This window comes from Felis catus, chromosome C1, assembly GCF_018350175.1.
Source record: "Felis catus isolate Fca126 chromosome C1, F.catus_Fca126_mat1.0, whole genome shotgun sequence".
Taxonomy (NCBI): Eukaryota; Metazoa; Chordata; class Mammalia; order Carnivora; family Felidae; genus Felis; species Felis catus.
In genome coordinates this window covers 81,595,545-81,612,690 of record NC_058375.1, presented here as the reverse complement: position 1 = coordinate 81,612,690, position 17,146 = coordinate 81,595,545, and the positions used below count along the sequence as shown (strand labels likewise).

Genomic DNA, 17,146 nt, shown 5'->3' with positions numbered 1-17,146 from the left:
GGTGAGAGAATGGGGCATTTGGAGAAGATTCCCTGCTCTTTGACCAACATACTGTCAGTAACATTGTTGTTTTCTGAATAAATAGTTTACCGGAATTATCCTTCCAAAGAACTGCAAAATTAGTCTTACCAATGGCTTAGTTATCCATTTATCACGTATCTCATGTGGTGAAAAGAGTTCCCTTTGAGTGAGGTTCCTGCACTGGAGATTGGATAGATCTCACAGATTCTTAGTACACATCCTCAAGGAAAGTGTTAAGCTAACTTGCAGTTGATAGTGCCTAGAAATTTCATCTATAGCTAATTCCCAACTTTTCTACTCTTTTTGTCCTTTGTTGTTGAAGCTTTTAGGAGTTTGCTTGCATCATTGCTTCTAAGTATTTGCAAACATTTCACCCTGATTTGTATAAAATGTCGCATAGCCCTTTGGAAAAATGAAAAATTCAAACAGATAGCCCTTAAAATACGCATGCATGATGAAAAAATGATATTTCTTCGCTTAGACTTCTTCCAGGACTCTAATAAGATCTTCTCATCTGCACACTTGAGATGGTTAAAGTCAGTATAGTAGTCCTCCAGACAGTGGTGGGCCTTACACAGTAGCACCAAGGGAGTCTTGTCCCAACCAGCAGTTGAAAGGATTTTGATCCTTGTCATTAGGTTCTTCCAAAAACATCATTGACTTTTCTAATCACTTCTGGAATTGAAAGAGTAAAGTGGGAAGCATTTATTCAATACTTACCTGAAGTGTTTACTTTGTACTTTAATACTGAATAGTGCCCTTTCTATCTCCTGAGTAACTACCACCAGAAGAGTGATAGAACCATTCTGTGAGAAATGCAGGGTTTCATGATGAAGCAATTAGATCAAGTTGTTTTCAGAATGTCTTCTCCAGAGGATTCCAAGTGGGGTGTGTGTGTGTGTGTGTGTGTGTGTGTGTCCATGAACTCCCTAGTGAGTCCTTAGGTATATTAGCCAGGGTTCTCCAGAGAAACAGAACAAATAGGATGTAGAGAGATAGATAAATAGATCAGGGTCTCTCTCTCCCTCCCTCCCTCCCTCCCTCCCTCCCTCCCTCCCTCCCTCCCTCCCTCTATCTGTCAAGAGAAGGGGAGAGACAGAAAGAGAGGGATTTTTAAAGAATTGGTTCATAGGATTGTGGGACCTGACTGGTCCAAAATCCAGAGAGCAGTCTGTCAGGCTGGAAATTCCTGCAGGAGTCAGTGTTGCAGTCTTGAGTCTAAAGGTAGTCTGGCGGCAGAATTATTTCCTCTTCAGAAGTCCTCAGTCTTTTCTCTGAAGGCTTTCAGCTGATTGGATGAAGCTCACACACACTATGGAGATTAATCTGCTTTACTTATAGTCTCCTGATTTAATCACATTTAAAAAACACCTTAACAGCAAACAGTGTTTGACCAAACAGCTGAGTACCATAGCCTAGCCAAGTTAACATATATAATAAACATCACATTTGGTATATTTAGGAAAGTTCATGAAGCCACCAAATATATCAAACTTAGAATACACAGTCATTTTTGAGAGGTAAGAGTCCATTGTTTTCATTAGAATGTCAAAGGGGTTCTTTTCCAAAACATGTTAAGAAATGTTAAATTGAAAACAATTTACAAAATATGAAAGAACATTGCAATAGAGAACCATTTATTGAATGCCTTCTATGTGCCAGGTATTCTAATGCCTGAAGTGTGTTACCTAATTTAATCCACATAGAAGCACTGCAAACTGAATATCAACAGCTAAAAAGTGGGAATAAGAACTAAAACCCCTAATACCGAGGTCCCTGTTCATAACCCTCATCTGACCTCACTTTTACTGCTAGCCAAGACACCACTGCCTGGCATAAAGAGCCAGTTCCATTCCCTTCCTATTTTACTGTTCTTTGCTCACTTATAAAATAAGTGTGCTACACATTCTAACTAAGCCTGATGCCAGTGTTTCAATTTTAAAAGCTGAAATCCCCCCAAGTATTCCCATAGATGTCAACAAATAATTGTATCCAGTAATCCTTGAATTGAAGCAGCGGTGACAGGCCCAAATGCACTGAGCTGCTATCCTGTGTCATCACCAGCAGCCACTCTGCCACTAGCATCCCTGCTGACGTAACTGCGCCCTCAGGAACTGCTCCCACCAACAGGTCTTTGCCTTCGGAGGATGGAAACCTAGTTAACTGGTGCAGTTTGGGGGCTGGAGCTTCTCTCAATAGCAGAGAAAGCTGCTATTGATGGAAGCCTCAAGGAACTAAGGTATAGGATGGATAGTGCCTTTTTGATGGGAAATCCAGAATTTTCTTAGTAGATGAGGTTGAAGAAAAACTTCTTGATTAATATTTTATCTGTGGTCACCCATCTTCCTCAAAATTATTGCTGCACACTAGAACAATTGGCCTCATCCATCAAATGGGCAAGGCACTGCCTATGGGGATGGTCTGAAAGCATAGGGAAGACTACCTATGAAGACTCCTTACCATCATTAATGGCTGAAGTTTCAAAACAGATCGATATATATCTCTGTATTCATATAGTTATTATTATACATGAAAATGCAAACATTCCTAGGAAGAGTATTCAGACACATTCAGTGAACATTTTCACCTAATTTCTTCTGTGAGTGAAGACCTAGGAAAATGAGTTTGAATGTTGAAGGAGGGGAGGGAAGACAGAGGAACAGAAAGAGATTTGTAAGAGGAGAAAAGTCACAGAAATGGGAGAGAAAATTAAAATCACATTTCCTAACATCAGCTAGAGTCACGTGGACAAATAAACCTGTCAACTGTGGCAACTAAACTTGGGACATTTGTTGATAACCAAAAACAGTGAAGTGAACCTTAGTGCTAGTTACTCCCCTGCATTATATTAATATTACACAAACATCTTTCTTTGAGACTCTTCCATAAGATTTGGCTAGTGGTGGGGTGCCTGGGTGGCTCAGTTAGTTAAGCGTCCGACTTCGGCTCAGGTCATGATCTCACAGTCTGTGAGTTAGAGCCCCGCGTCGGGCTGTGTGCTGACAGCTCAGAGCCTGGAACCTACTTCTGTGTCTGTCTTCCTCTCTGCCCCTCCCCCACTCACACTCCGTCTCTCTCAAAATAATAAATAAACATTTTTTTTAATTAAAAAAGATTTGGCTAGTGGCGTGTTTAATTCTATTTCTCCATTTAGGCAGTCAGATTTCCCTTCGGCTTCAAAACGTATTTTAATTGGATACCATCTATTCATTGTTCATTACTAACTGGACTTTCAGGAGTTTTATTAATGGCCATTTTTGCCTTTCTGCTGGGAATATACATGATCATAGCTTCAATTTATTTATTTTAAAGTATTGCACAATTTGCATTTGCTGTTGGTGGTGTGGTGGTTCTTTTTAATACAAAATGTTATTGTCAAAGAAAGCCTTTCCTGTGAAATTCATAGGTAATAAAATCCTTAGTAATTCTGTACCGAGTTATCTCTGGTTTGGCCAGCTGACCCAAGAGCTAGTTGATGAGATGCAAGCCATTGTTACCCTAATTTCCTAAGAGCCATGAAAGGAAGAATGTGCTTTTAAAGAAAAAATCGAATATTAGAATCAGTCTGAGTTCTCACTTTTCCTAGCAAAACTTGTTCTTGGTTCAAATGGAGGGGGGGAAAAGACTCTGAAACTTGAAAGCTTCAGTAGAGTTTGGAGTATCAAGCTGAATAGACAAATAGAAATCCTGTATAGAAAGGATCACCTAAGATAAAATATAAATCACACATCAGTGCACAGTGTCAGGACTAGAACAGAACTAAATTTGCATTTAAAATGTATGTGTTTTTCTAGATATCACAAAAGAAAAGGCATTGTTTGTGCTATCACACCTTTTTTTCTGTATTCTTTAGGTGCTGGTCCATCTCCCCTCATTCGTGGTAACTCTACTTCCCCTACTGTATACAGCCAGAGCCTTTGCAAAGCCAAAACTCCACAAGAAAGGATCTAATTACACTCATTAATGTCTTAATGGAAAATTAATTTAGCATATGACCACCATCTTAAGTGTTACCTCTAAATTGCATAATAGAAAGAATTTGCCCAACAGCTGAAGAAACTCATCCATGAAGACCAAGTATACATAAAATCTGTCCTACCGTCTACCCTAACAATTAACACAACCTGTAACTTCCCACCTCTGTGCCTTTGCTCGTGTTTATCCCTTTACCTGGAATGACTTTGTCCTTATCCATCCTTCAAAGTCCAATTCAAAATTACATCTCCTATGAAGCTTTCTCTGGCTGCAAATATTCTCTCTCCGGATTCCCATTGTCATTTACTTATACTTGGTTGTCACATATCACTTTCTACTTTGACTCAAAATTAATTATACTCATGTCTTATAACCCTCTAATAAACTAAAAGTTTCTTGATGGGATTATTGTGTATAATTTTTACAATATTTCAGTGCCAGCAGAGTAGCAAGCACACAATAGGGGTTTAATAAGTGCTTGTTGAATAAGTGAATTAAAATGAACGCAAGTTTAATTATAATGTTAAGTTATAGAGTATAATTTCAAAGAGGATTAACTGACTCCTTGCACCAGTATTTCTTGATCAAATGAGAAAATATTTCTTTTAACCTTTAACAAATTATTGCCAGAACCCAGAGACAAGACCATGCTGATTTTAGTTTAACATAAAACTAAATCTTGATATGCTGTCAATATATACAGCAGTAAAATTAGATTCAGATTATACAATTTTTGTAATTTCTGGATTTCCATTCCTCGAGAATTGTAATGTTATGTTAAATGCAGTGTAAGAAAGGGCTGTGAATAACTTGATGAAAATTATAACAGCATATAACTAATAAAAGCAAAAAAGGAAAAAAGTTCAAACAGAAACTATTAAATTTGTCTGTGAACCAGGAGGATAATCCTCACCTATTACCAAAAGTAAATCATGCATTTACTGAGCCATCTGGGTTTTTGTATCGAGAGCCCAGCATTAGGGAACTGCTGAGATATAGAAAAAGTGATAGGACATAAACCTCTCTCATGATTTAAGATATGTCAAAAGATATAGTTACCTTCAAAAGAAATAAAGCCTACCATCACCACTATTTGCTGAAACCACCTTATAATTGCTTGTGGGGTCTGGGGGGCTGCTAAAGACCACAGCTGCCTCCCCAACTACCGCTTTCCACTTTTCATTATAAAGAGAAAGAGGCTAGTCCCTATCATGCCTCTGGATCTCCAGAGCAGTTCCTGTTTTACTTCCCGGCTGACAGAAACCTTGATTCTGATTCTCAGTTGGTTTTCTGCCTGTTGGAAGGAAACTTCCACCAGTTTGCTGTGGAGTTTCCTTTGTTCCCTTCGTTCCCTTCGTCTCCAGGCTTTTTCTTCACTGAACATGATGTAAGCTTGTCCTAAACAAAGTTGGGGGGAGGCTCAGTCTTGGTTCAGCCCAAGTCTAATTTCTCCCCCACAGATAGTTTCAAGCTAATGCTACCTGGCCGGGAGGGCTATGTTCTGGCAACGTCACTGGTATCATCTGGTTAATGGCAGAACCTGGTCTACTCAACTCAGATTCCATCACTTTTGCTAATCCATTACAGCTCTGCAGCCCCCTTCTGGATGAGCCCCCTGCCTTACTCAAGGGGGATGTGCTGTTTGGTCAGAGAGATGATGCAATCGCATCTCTTCTTCTTCTGATGAAGTATTTAAGATGACCTTGCTATAATCTGCAAATAAATTATTTACTCTTCTAACGGCCAAAACTTGTCCAGGCGAGCTTAAGTAGCAATAAATTTCATAAATTATTACAGGTCAGAAAGCACTCCTGAGTGACTCCAGTTGGTTGCAGCCCATGGAAAATCCTATAAAACTCTGCTTCCCTCTGTCTAGGCAAGGCAGATTGGTTCACATAAAGTTGAGTTATCAAATCTTACTTTCCCTCGTCTGCTCTCAGAAGCATACAAGTAATAAAGTATTTCATATATTCTGCAGACAAATTGACGGTGGGGCACTCTCCATTAAAAGGATACAAAAAAAATGGTGCTTTGTTTTCTTCTTACACGAGCAGCCAGCTGAGATTCATTCAGTTTTCATTTTCAGAATAAAACAGTAATTTCTGGTGTGACCTAAATGCACCACAAAATACAGTATTGGTGCCACACAAACGTTCTTAGAGAAAATATTTTATTTTTTTCAATAAAGAGGACTGCATTAAAAGACCTATGGCTGCACAAGATATTATTCAGCTGTTGTGCCTTTGCATGTAAGACAGTTTCATATTCAATTTCCTTTTCAGTTTAAAGTGTTCACTTTTTGTCAACAACCTTTGCTAATATACCTGGGAGAGGGAAAACAGAGAATCAAAACCAGTTTGGCCTCTATGCATGACCCTTTTGAATTTCATTTTATGAATCACTTTGGTTTCTTTTAGCAAAAGCAAATTTGCTAACTATCAAGTATTCTCGAAGCCAGAGCCTCATGCAAAACAGAGCTCCTGACGGTTCAATTACCTGGTCATTGATTCTAGTGAGCCTTCCTGCGTTCCACTCTCATGAGATGGAAAGTTGTTATTAAAGAATAATATATGAAGTTCAGGGGAGCTTAGGACCTACCAGAGAGTGTAATAAACACTTTCCAAGGCCTCACAAGTGGTTTCTTTACCCTGAATAAAACAAACGCATACACAGAAAATGACTCTTATAAAACTGGTGAGCTTTCAAAGACTCTCTCTTTAAAGAAACTGAAATCTCCAGTTTTGGGAAACAGTGACAGAAAAATATGCAGAGAAGTGCCTGGCTGTCACAGTCAGCCCTTGCCTCCACCGTTTCTTGATTGTTCATAGCTACCTTCTGCTACATCAGTTTGAAAGTGACTCTTTCCCATCATGCCCAACAAATGTTGACCAGACAATGTGGGCCGCTGCAGTGGTCAGCATTCTGCCAAATACCAGGCACAGAGAAAGACCTAGTCTCTTTCTCGATTAACAGTCTGAGCGAAGACATTGTCCACATTTTAGTTTTCAACAAAATTTCCATCTTAAATGAAGGGGATGGGAAAATTCAGAGGAAAAGAGAGTTGTGGGGAGGCAAGGACCTATTTCTATTCATTTTCTTTATTTCCTCCATACTGCACACGCACTTAAAAATCATGATCTCTGCCTGCCTTATAAAATCCATCCTGGAGTCCCACACACCCATCACAATCTGATCTGGCCCTTCCGCGCCTCTTAAACCTCTTCTCCTGGCCCATTTCTCTTCTCAGTTGTATTCACTCCCTCACCATCTAGTAACCTTCCATCTCTCTCCTCCATCACATCAGACTTTTTAATGTTCCTGTGCCTTTGAACACACTGCTGTTGCTCTCTTTGGGAATGCTTGTCCATCGTGTTCTATGCCTGAAAAACTGCTGTAACTACCACTTTAAGATATAATTAATATGCCCTTTTCCCTAGGGGTATCTTCCCGACCTCTGGGAAATCTCAGGCATACCATCTTTGGGATCACTAGAGCACTGTGTATGTAATTCTATCACAGCAGCCATTTTATTAAATTGGAATTTTGAGTTAAAGGATTTGTTACTTCTGTTGGCCCAGAATTCTCAAGGGCAAGATCTTTATGTGCATAAGGTATAATAAAATTCATGGCTCATAGTAGGTGCTCAATTCATGTACCAAAAAAATGAATGAAGGAATTATTATTCAGTCATAAAAAGGATGAAATCTTGCCATTTGCAACAATATGGATGGACCTTGATGGTATGTGCTAAGTGAAATAAGTCAGTCAAAGAAAGGCAAATACCATGTGATTTCATTCATATGTGGAATCTAAGAAACAAACAAAAAAATGAACAAAAGAAAAACGGGGGGGCAAACCAAGAAATAGACTATTAACTATAGAGAGTAAACTGATGATTACCAGAGGGGAGGTGGGTGGGGCATGGGTGAAATAGGTGATGAGGATTTGAAAAAAAGAAAAAGAAAAGAATACCTCATAACAAAATTTGAGAACAATGAAATAATTTTCCAAATCAAGTAAAGCCCCTAATAACCTTTTTGTCTCTTTTTCTTTATAGACTATTTTTAATATATTTATATTTTGCAGTAGTGCTACATATCATGTTAATAGTTATTAATTAATAGCCTATGACAATGCCTCATTAAAATTCCATGGGATGATTTGTACAAAAAAAAATGCATGGCAACTGGACCCAGGTCATCTCCCTGTCCTTAAAATATTCTTGTTAAATCCTCCAAGTCTTTCCTTTCTCCAAAAATGTGTTCAAATTATTAATACAACTGTAAGTTATTTTCCTTTTTTGTTATTTTCCACAAATAATCGGACAAGGTAACTACTATAGTTCTTCCTCTTCAATGCAGAAGCAAAACAGAAAATGTGTGTGATTATTGCCAGATACTTGGTTAGTGCTGTCTTTACAGACATAGCCTACACCTAGGAAGGATCTGTACTCAGATGGCTGAAATTGTGCTTTTAAGGGTAGCCTGGCCTGGCCATTCATTTCCTTGACATCTTCTCTAATAAGTACTCCAATTCTCCACCCTAACTGTACCACCATTCCAAACATAGTGTAGGTGCATGTTTTAGTTATGTCAAAGCTAGAGTTTGACCATAAGCCTTGCATCACCAATAAATGCACCTCTCCATGATTTAAATTCTAAAAATTATAACCACTCCCCAGCTACCACCTCCTATGTTTCCAGCTTTACCTCTCATATACATGTACTCCAGCATTTATGTTTTCACTGGAACTGCCAATCCAGTCCATCCATCTTACCACCTTTTCATTGTCTCCTCACCTGCCCCTCGCCCCAGTATTTGCTGCCCTCCTTTACAAGCTTATATCCCATGGATTGTCATTATAGCAATTCCTTTGTATAAACCCTCTTTATACAATTCCTTTGTATAAACCCCTTTGCTCTTCTGCCCTTTATAATCATCTAGAAACATCCCAAACCTGGTTAAATTAAGTTCTTTGCCAATTCTGAGCATATACTAAGGGAAGCTGAATATTAGGTGTGTGGGGGGGAGGGAGACCACACACATAATCATATTATATATTCTTACTTAGACTACACGACCATCAGCCTTAAATGAGCTTTTAGTGCTACTTGGCAGGCCTACTACCTTATAGTTTTTTACTCTACTGCTAAGTAAACCGCACCTCCATTTTCTAGTCACTTGGTTCCAAACTGTGCTGTCATCCTTGACTGCTTTTTTTCTCCCAAAGCCTATATTCAGTACATCAGCAAATTCTATCAACTCTACTTTTCACGTATATCCAAGTATCCAACAATTTTTTTTTACCACATCTACTGCTACCCCCCTTATCTGGCTTGAGCTACTATCATCTCTTGCCTATGTTGCAATAGTCCAACTGGATTTCATGCCTCCATCCTTGGCTTCCCTATAAATTATTTTTAAAGCAGCCAAAGAGGGAGTTTGTTAAAACGAGGGAGATCCAGAGGCGGATTGATAGTGGAACTAATGAGGTTTAAGTGACCAGTCCCTTTCCTGAAACAGGTAAGGCCATGAGAGGGTCTTAGTCTATGCAGTCTGGTCACATGGTCTTAAGTTTTTGTGATATTTTCAGATCATCTCCCTCCTCTGCCCAAAAATCTCTAATGGCTTTCCATCTCACTCAGAGTTTAAAAAAAAAAAAGTCATAATAAAGGATAAAAATGCTCTTATATTCCTCTCCTATTCATTTTCTTTCACTGGACCCAGCCACACAGGCCCCATTGCCATTTCTGGAATCTACCAAATGCACCTCTATAATAGGGCCTTTCCACGTGTTGTTCCCTCTGCCTGGAGGGCTCCTTCCTGAGCAAAATCATGAACATCTCCCTTTTCTCCAAGTTTCTCTGTTCATGTGTTGCATTTTTTTTTAAAAGAGAGACCTTCACTGATGAAACTGTATTTTAATCTTCTTGCCTATTGATCTTTGATATTGTCTCCCTCTTATTTTTTTAAAGCACTTACCACCTTCTGCTTGGTTAGTTGTTCCCCTACTAGAATATTTGTTATGTGTTTCCATTATTAGAATATAAGCTTCATGAGGGCAGAGAATGTATCTATCATTGTTTCCTCAGTGCTTAGAACAACATTTGGCACATCACTGGAGATAAAATGTTCATTAAAAGATTGTTAAACAAATGTTCGATGACTCACCTTTGGATACATTCATTTACAAAAGAGGTATCAAGTGCTCAGACACTAAGGAGAAAACAGTGAACACGACAATGTACCTTCCTGTGAAAAATGCATTTTTAGAGATAGAATGCTCCTGCCACCTTTTTTTTTTTTTTAATGGTGAACTGTAAATGACCCAGTTCTACCTAAGGTCTGACGTGCTCGTGGATAATTTTGATAATGAAATAGTGAATTTCCCTATTGGATACTTCTCATTTTCCATAAAACCTCAGCTAGAATTCAAAAATTTTAAAGGAAAGAGTTTTACTCATTTATTTAAACAATAAGCATTACGGCAGCATGTGGTAAGGAATGTAAAAATGGATCACATTGTTCTTACCCTGAAAGATTTGTCAATTTTGGAAGGGAGATGAGATACCCAAACAAAGACAATGCAAAGTAGAAAGTGCTACATGGTACGAGAGGAGTTCTTTCCTTCCCTCCTTCCTTCCTTTTCTTCCTTCCTTCCTTCCTTCCTTCCTTCCTTCCTTCCTTCCTTCCTTCCTTCCTAACTTTCCTCCTTCCTTCCTTCCCTCTTTCTTTCTTTTCTTTTTTTTCTTTCTTTCTTTCTTTCTTTCTTTCTTTCTTTCTTTCTTTCTTTCTTTCTTTCTTCTTTTCTTTTCTTTTCTTTTCTTTTCTTTTCTTTTCTTTTCTTTTCTTTATTTCTTTTCTTTATTTCTTTCCTAGTTCATTTAATGAAAATTTGCCTCCTGTCCCACATTCTACCCAAAGGGAATAAAACAAGAATTATATAGGGATGTTGCCCTTGAGGTGATCACAAGCTAATATGGGAGTAGAATTCTTGTACTATCTTTTTGTTGTACAAGGAGGAAGATTTTTTATACTTATATTAGTCAAGCTTTAAGAGTCTAAGCATATTAAAAATAGTTACCTACTGTTTCTAAAATACTAAGATGAGAAGAATCTGTGTACTGTCTATAAAGCATATCTTAAGAAGCATTTAATTTATTGATTACTTAATGGAAAAAGTTTTGTTTTGTTTTTTTTTTCCAAAACATACTTGTAGAAAGAGTATATGTACTATGTACTATCTTGGTTTTTGTGGCAAATATAAATAGTAATGTCATTATGAACTTTTTAATAGAGTTTTCTTTGTTTGAATATTTTCTACTTCAAACACCCAAATTTGCTAGTTTGGCTTCTGTCTATGGTCTTCACCATTACACTATATTGCAGTCATTTGCAAATACAAATAAGTTAAATTATAAATAGAAGTGAAACATAATTAGAGTCTTCAGCACTACTATCTTGGTAACTGAAAGAACTTTCACATATTGCTTGTGGGTATATAATGGTACTACTTTTTTTGGAAAACAGTTTGGCATTTTCTTATAAAGTTAAAAGTGTACTGACATATGATTTAGTAATTCTACCCTTAGTTATTTACCCAAGAGAAATGAAAACATATTCACACAAAGACTTGTGCATGAATGTTTATAGGAGCTTTATTCACAATAGTATAAACATTGAAAGCAACTCCTGTGCCCATCACTTGGTGAATAGATAAACAAGTTGTGGTACATCTATACAATGGAATGCTAGTCAGCATTTAAAGGGAGGAACTGCAATAAACATAGCAACATGTATGAATCTCAAAGTATTATGGAGAACAGAAGAATCTGGGCATACAAAAAAGAACATACCGTAGGATTCTTTTTATAAGAAAGCCAAAAAAAGGCAAATTTCAGTTGTTATGTGGAAGGCAGATTGCCTGGGTCAGGAGGTGCAAAAAAGGGGTCAACTGGACAGAGGCATAAATGAATTTTGGGGAGTGATGAAAATGATCTTTGTCTTGACAGTAGTAGTAGGTACATGGGAGCATGTATTTGTTGAACTCATCAAACTCTGTAATTAAAATGGGTGCATTTTATTGTTTTTAAATTATACCTCAACACAATGGAAATGGAAAAAAGGAAATGGAATGTGAGCAGACTAAATGGGCCTCTTCCTTAGGTACCGGAAGCAATTTCTCAGTCTGCAGAATGGATAAGAATGCTCATGTGGTTTATGCGTTTTCTGCTTAATACTGACATGTTTTTCTTGATTGCTTGGAAAATAGCCAACTTCCTAGTACTCTCTTTTTCATCCTAGAACTGCTGGAAAATGACCGTACTCTACAGTTCAGACCGTTCTGCATTTGAAGAATATAGGCCTCACTCTCCAAGTCCAAGCCCTCTCTGGATTTGTGAAGTTTCATCATGGAAAAAAAGTAAAGGTAGATATTTGAATACAACAAAATGCATGTGATGGTGCTTTAAAATAAGGGGTCATTAAATATAAAGAGCAGTGTCAGATTCATGGAAAGGGCTAATGCAATTCTCACTTAATTGAATTGAATGTTTATCATAAGATGCATGTTTGGCTTAATCACAAAATTGAAATTAATCATATTCCCTGGAAAGCAGTTAGTATTTGGTCCAAAGTCCAACCCTCTGTCTGCCTCTTTGAAGAGAGATTTGGCAGCAGGAGAAAAATCTGGCAAAATAAATTTGGGGGTTGTCAGCGTTTGATATATAACACTTAGGAAAATATTATAGGATCTGGAGGTTAAGTAGTTATGAGTGGTGACAAATTAAATGATAGAAAAGCTGGTTGAGATGATTTAGCTATATTTTTAGATATAGTGAAATGGGAAATACTCTTAGAGCCATGATTTCCAAAATTTAAAACAATTTTTGGGAGTGTCTGACCCAGTGCCCTTAGATGACAAAATAGAGGAAGAAACATGTTAAGTAACTTGCTTTTGGTTTCTTTAATGAGTAGAAAAATATAGAATATAAACCAGGTTTTCTGACATGTAGTTCAATGATGTTTCTATATTGTTGTGTTGCCTCTTAAACAGAAAAGTGCCTTAAAAGAAAGTGATAAGGGTCACTATCTAACCCAGAAGAAGTGCATAAATTGGTATTTTGAAAGTCAAGTGTTTGGTGATGATAACATAAATTTCAGGGGAAAGTGTTTCATTGCTTATAAAGAAATTCTATTTTATTGTTACAAAGTGAAAAATCACTAAAGAAATCTCTCCATTCAAGCCAATATTTAAAGACAGTATGAATCCACCTTAGATGGTAGAATATATTTTGTCACAATATGATATATAGAACTACAACTTGAAGCATCAAAAATTAATACTTTATACCTGAGCTGCAATCCCCTAAAAGCAGGTAATGTGAATTATTTAAGGGTAATTTCGATCTGAAAAAAATTCCCCAGCATCATTTGCCTTTGGGAATGCAGGAAGCTTATCTTGTAATTCACTTTATAGATCTATTGGTTTGTTTTTTGTCTTACAATATAATAATCTTTTTATCAGTTTGTTTTTATAATTGCACAGTCTTAGAGATGTAAGATCCAACCTAATTGCTTGAAGAATGTGCTTTTTTGGGTTCAAAATTATGTTTTTAATCAATACATGCTAAAAATTAATAAATAAAAAGGAAGTGCTCCACTAGTACTCACAGAGAATGAATTTGAAATCCATAAGGTGGAATAGACCATATATGAATTGAAGTGATTTCATGTTATTTTAAACCAATGTATCAGATAAATTTTGTGTCATTTTCTTTTCCTTTTAAAAATAGTAACACTGTAACCACTGTCTAGAGGAGTCTGTGATGAGTACTTCTCTGCTGTTCTGGAAAGAAAAAGAGAAACTTGTGGTAGACTGGAAAAGATTTTGGGGAAATGCAGTGGGAAAGGATTAATATTTGCATCCTCCTCAATGCTAGTACTTCTCTGAGGGAGGAAAAAGTTCCTTTAGATAAGACATTATGGAGGAAACAGGAGAGAAGTTTGTGTAATAAGAGAGCAGTAACAAGGTTTGAAGGGTTTGAGGGTGAAACTCGTGAGTGTGTGTTTACAAGAGGATCTAAGGCCTCAAGCAGCAGGGCGCCAAATAAGGACATGAGAATTTGGGTTTTTAAGAGGAGTTTAGCTTTTTGGAAAACAACCTCTCCACTTTTGCCTGCTTGAAATTTCTTAGAACCCCAGTTTCCTTTCCAAATGTTAATGAAGCACTGAATTTTAGTGGCTGTTTCTAAATAGTAATATTTTAGCTCAGCTTTTATGATTTTCTCCTCAAAAATAAATGAAAATACTTAATTGAGACATAAATGTAATGTATGTAGGTAGGTATATGTACGCTTATTTTAGGATTTTTATGAATACCGTGGCTCCTTTTACATAAGATTTGTTAGGACCCGAGTTACTTGTCTTCACAAGACAAGTAAGTGTGGGATTCTGCCACTTCAACATGACTCACTGCGTCTTTGCCAAAACAGATGGGATGTGTGTGGTCAGCCTTGAGAATCTATAGCAAGATTTTAGAAATTGACCTTAATTGCTGAAAGGCCTAGCCAGTCATGTAAAGTTTATAGAGAGGTTTCAAACTGTATATTGAGATTCTTACATGAGGTCTGGGAACAGTTAATGTAGATGTTCAACATTTGGGGAGAAGAGAAACCACATACAGTGGCTTTTATGTATGTTCTGTAGTGGGACTGTCTTCTTTAGCGAAGTTAAGACTCTTGTACATTATTTTGATATTTGAACAACCTCTTTTCCTAGCTACTGTTGCAAGATATTGTCAGATCTTTTGGTGATGTTTGTAAAATAATTTTCTCCTTTGCACAAAGTTGTGTCAACAAATAAAAACAGTAGTTACAAAGCACTTTTTATTTATAAGTTACTTTTCTGGAGGTGATAGGAGAAGTAGAAAATGTCATAATTCAGGGCCTTCAGGGAACTCAGGCAAGACCTACACATAGAAATTGCTGACTTCAAATGCCATATCCTCCCAGAGGATAATTTCAGTACCACATATAGCCTTTGGCATGACTGGAATTTTTTTCTCTATATGAGGAAAACAAAATAGAGGCCAAAGAAAATAACAATCCCAATATCTCATTCAGTGACACTAACGTGATACCACAGTCAGACCCTGAGGTTTAAAGTTTACCTTAAATGAGTCTCATTCCCTCCTCTTTTGGTGTGGGCAAACCCTACCGGAGGGAACAACATCTAATTGAATCAGATAGGATTTTCAAGGGAGAATTGAAAGCATACTTAAGGAGAGAAACAAGTTTCAGAGAAAAAGTCAATGTCTTAAAAGGTAAATTTAATCACAGGGTTAGCAGCTAGAGAAACAGAGAAGTGTCATACAATATCTTTAGAAAAGGGGTTCAGAACCAAGGTCAAGACCAATGAATGGACCAGTATTGAGGGTCCACTTGATCTATATGGAACGACAGCAAGTGTAATGGCGTAAAGCAGTCATGAGATTAGACATCTACTGCTAGTACTAGTTCTGTATCCTGATTTTCAAATAAGCCTCAAGGACATTAAAATTGTATGCATCTTGGTATCTGAGAAAAAGTTGAAATAATTAAGTCAAATGGATATTACCTATTAACTCATTTGTAAAGAAATATTTCTGGAGCCATTTAAATCAAGTTATGAGTCTGAAGACATGAAAAAATGCACATGGAAAACTCTTATGAACAATAAAATGGATATCACCAAATGTTGTTTGGTGGATATGTTGATAGTTTAGATATTATACAATATCTTGGTATAAGACTGAACATGAAAGACTCTAGAAGGAGGATCTTTCATTGTAGTTTGACCAAGTAGAACAATAATAAATCCAAGTATATATGTATTATGCTTAACAAATCCCAATCTCTTATGATTTAAATTAAAATAAATTAATCAGAATGTTAACTTAGAACTCTGGTTAGAAAAGGAAAAAGAACATGTAGTAGAAAGCATTTGGTATTTAAAGGTGGTTGTTAAATTAAACCTATAATAATTCAAAGGACAGCATTTTACATGAAAATAATTTTAGAATTATACTCCCATATGAAATTTTAAAACCAAGCATCAGAAATCATAAGAATATTATCAGAGAAATATCTGATCACTCTGAAGTTGAATGTGCCCCATAGAAATGAAAGGACAAAATAATCAAAGCAGAACAAATTTCCTTAGAACACAGATAACTGGTATGAAAGATTATTTTTCCAAAAGTTGAGAGAAACAGGAACACAGAGATAAATTTGTAAGATGATAAATGAAAGCACTCTAAAGCAACAGAACTGCTTTCTCACTCATTTTTATATAAATTCAGGTGAAAAGCTACAAGTGCATTAAGGCATCAATTATGAACACAGCATATATGATAAATGCATTAGTTGTCAATACCTTGCATCATGCAGTTATCAACATTTGGAAAGCGTTCATGAATAAAATACCATTTTGAATAAAATACCATTTCCAGTTTGAAGTATTCAGTACAAGTATTTAATTTCAACTTTGAGCTCCTTTATATTTCTATCTCCAGCTAATCCAAACCACACCTGTATTTCCTTTCTTTGCCTTTTAGAGATAAGCGCTGTACAGTGGGTCAAAAATTGATGTACTCTAGTTCCAAACTCACCCCCAATAAGTTGTGACTGTGGGAAGGTCATATCAGCTCATGGAACTTTAGTTTCTTCTTTCACAATTCAAGGGGGAAGGGAATAGAAAATTGCTAAACTCTAGAAAATCCATGATTTTTGTGTCACTCACCAACTACTTGGTTATGTACCATCTTGAATTATTCAGTAGTCTTTTCAGCTAGATTTTAAGTGCTTTAGATATATTTCCTGTTACCTAGCACAGTGCTGGGTGATAGCTAGATATTTTAAAAAACACTTTTTGATGGACTAAATATTCACTGGAAAAATATTGGAGGCCAAGCGAAAGCTTATTCACGTACTTGAATATTCTCTAGAATTGTCGTCCATCAGTGATGTGAAACTGGATGGTTGAAGAGTTTGTTTGAAAAGAAAGACTTTTCATTATCAGTTTAAAATACACTATCTCCCAGTTGTTATGTTACGTTATCTATAACCTAGAGGACTTGTTCATGCATAATTTTTTTTACACATCTGAAAGT

General features: G+C 36.7%; 1 long non-coding RNA gene across 1 annotated transcript in view; it reads left to right on the top strand.

Moving 5' to 3' along the window:
• Positions 1-17,146, top strand: part of LOC123379706 — a 544,236-nt gene that overhangs the window by 283,820 nt on the left and 243,270 nt on the right. Inside the window, exon 2 of the long non-coding RNA XR_006584574.1 lies at positions 12,301-12,424. This is a non-coding gene — a long non-coding RNA (uncharacterized LOC123379706). The remainder of the gene's footprint in view (positions 1-12,300; positions 12,425-17,146) is intronic.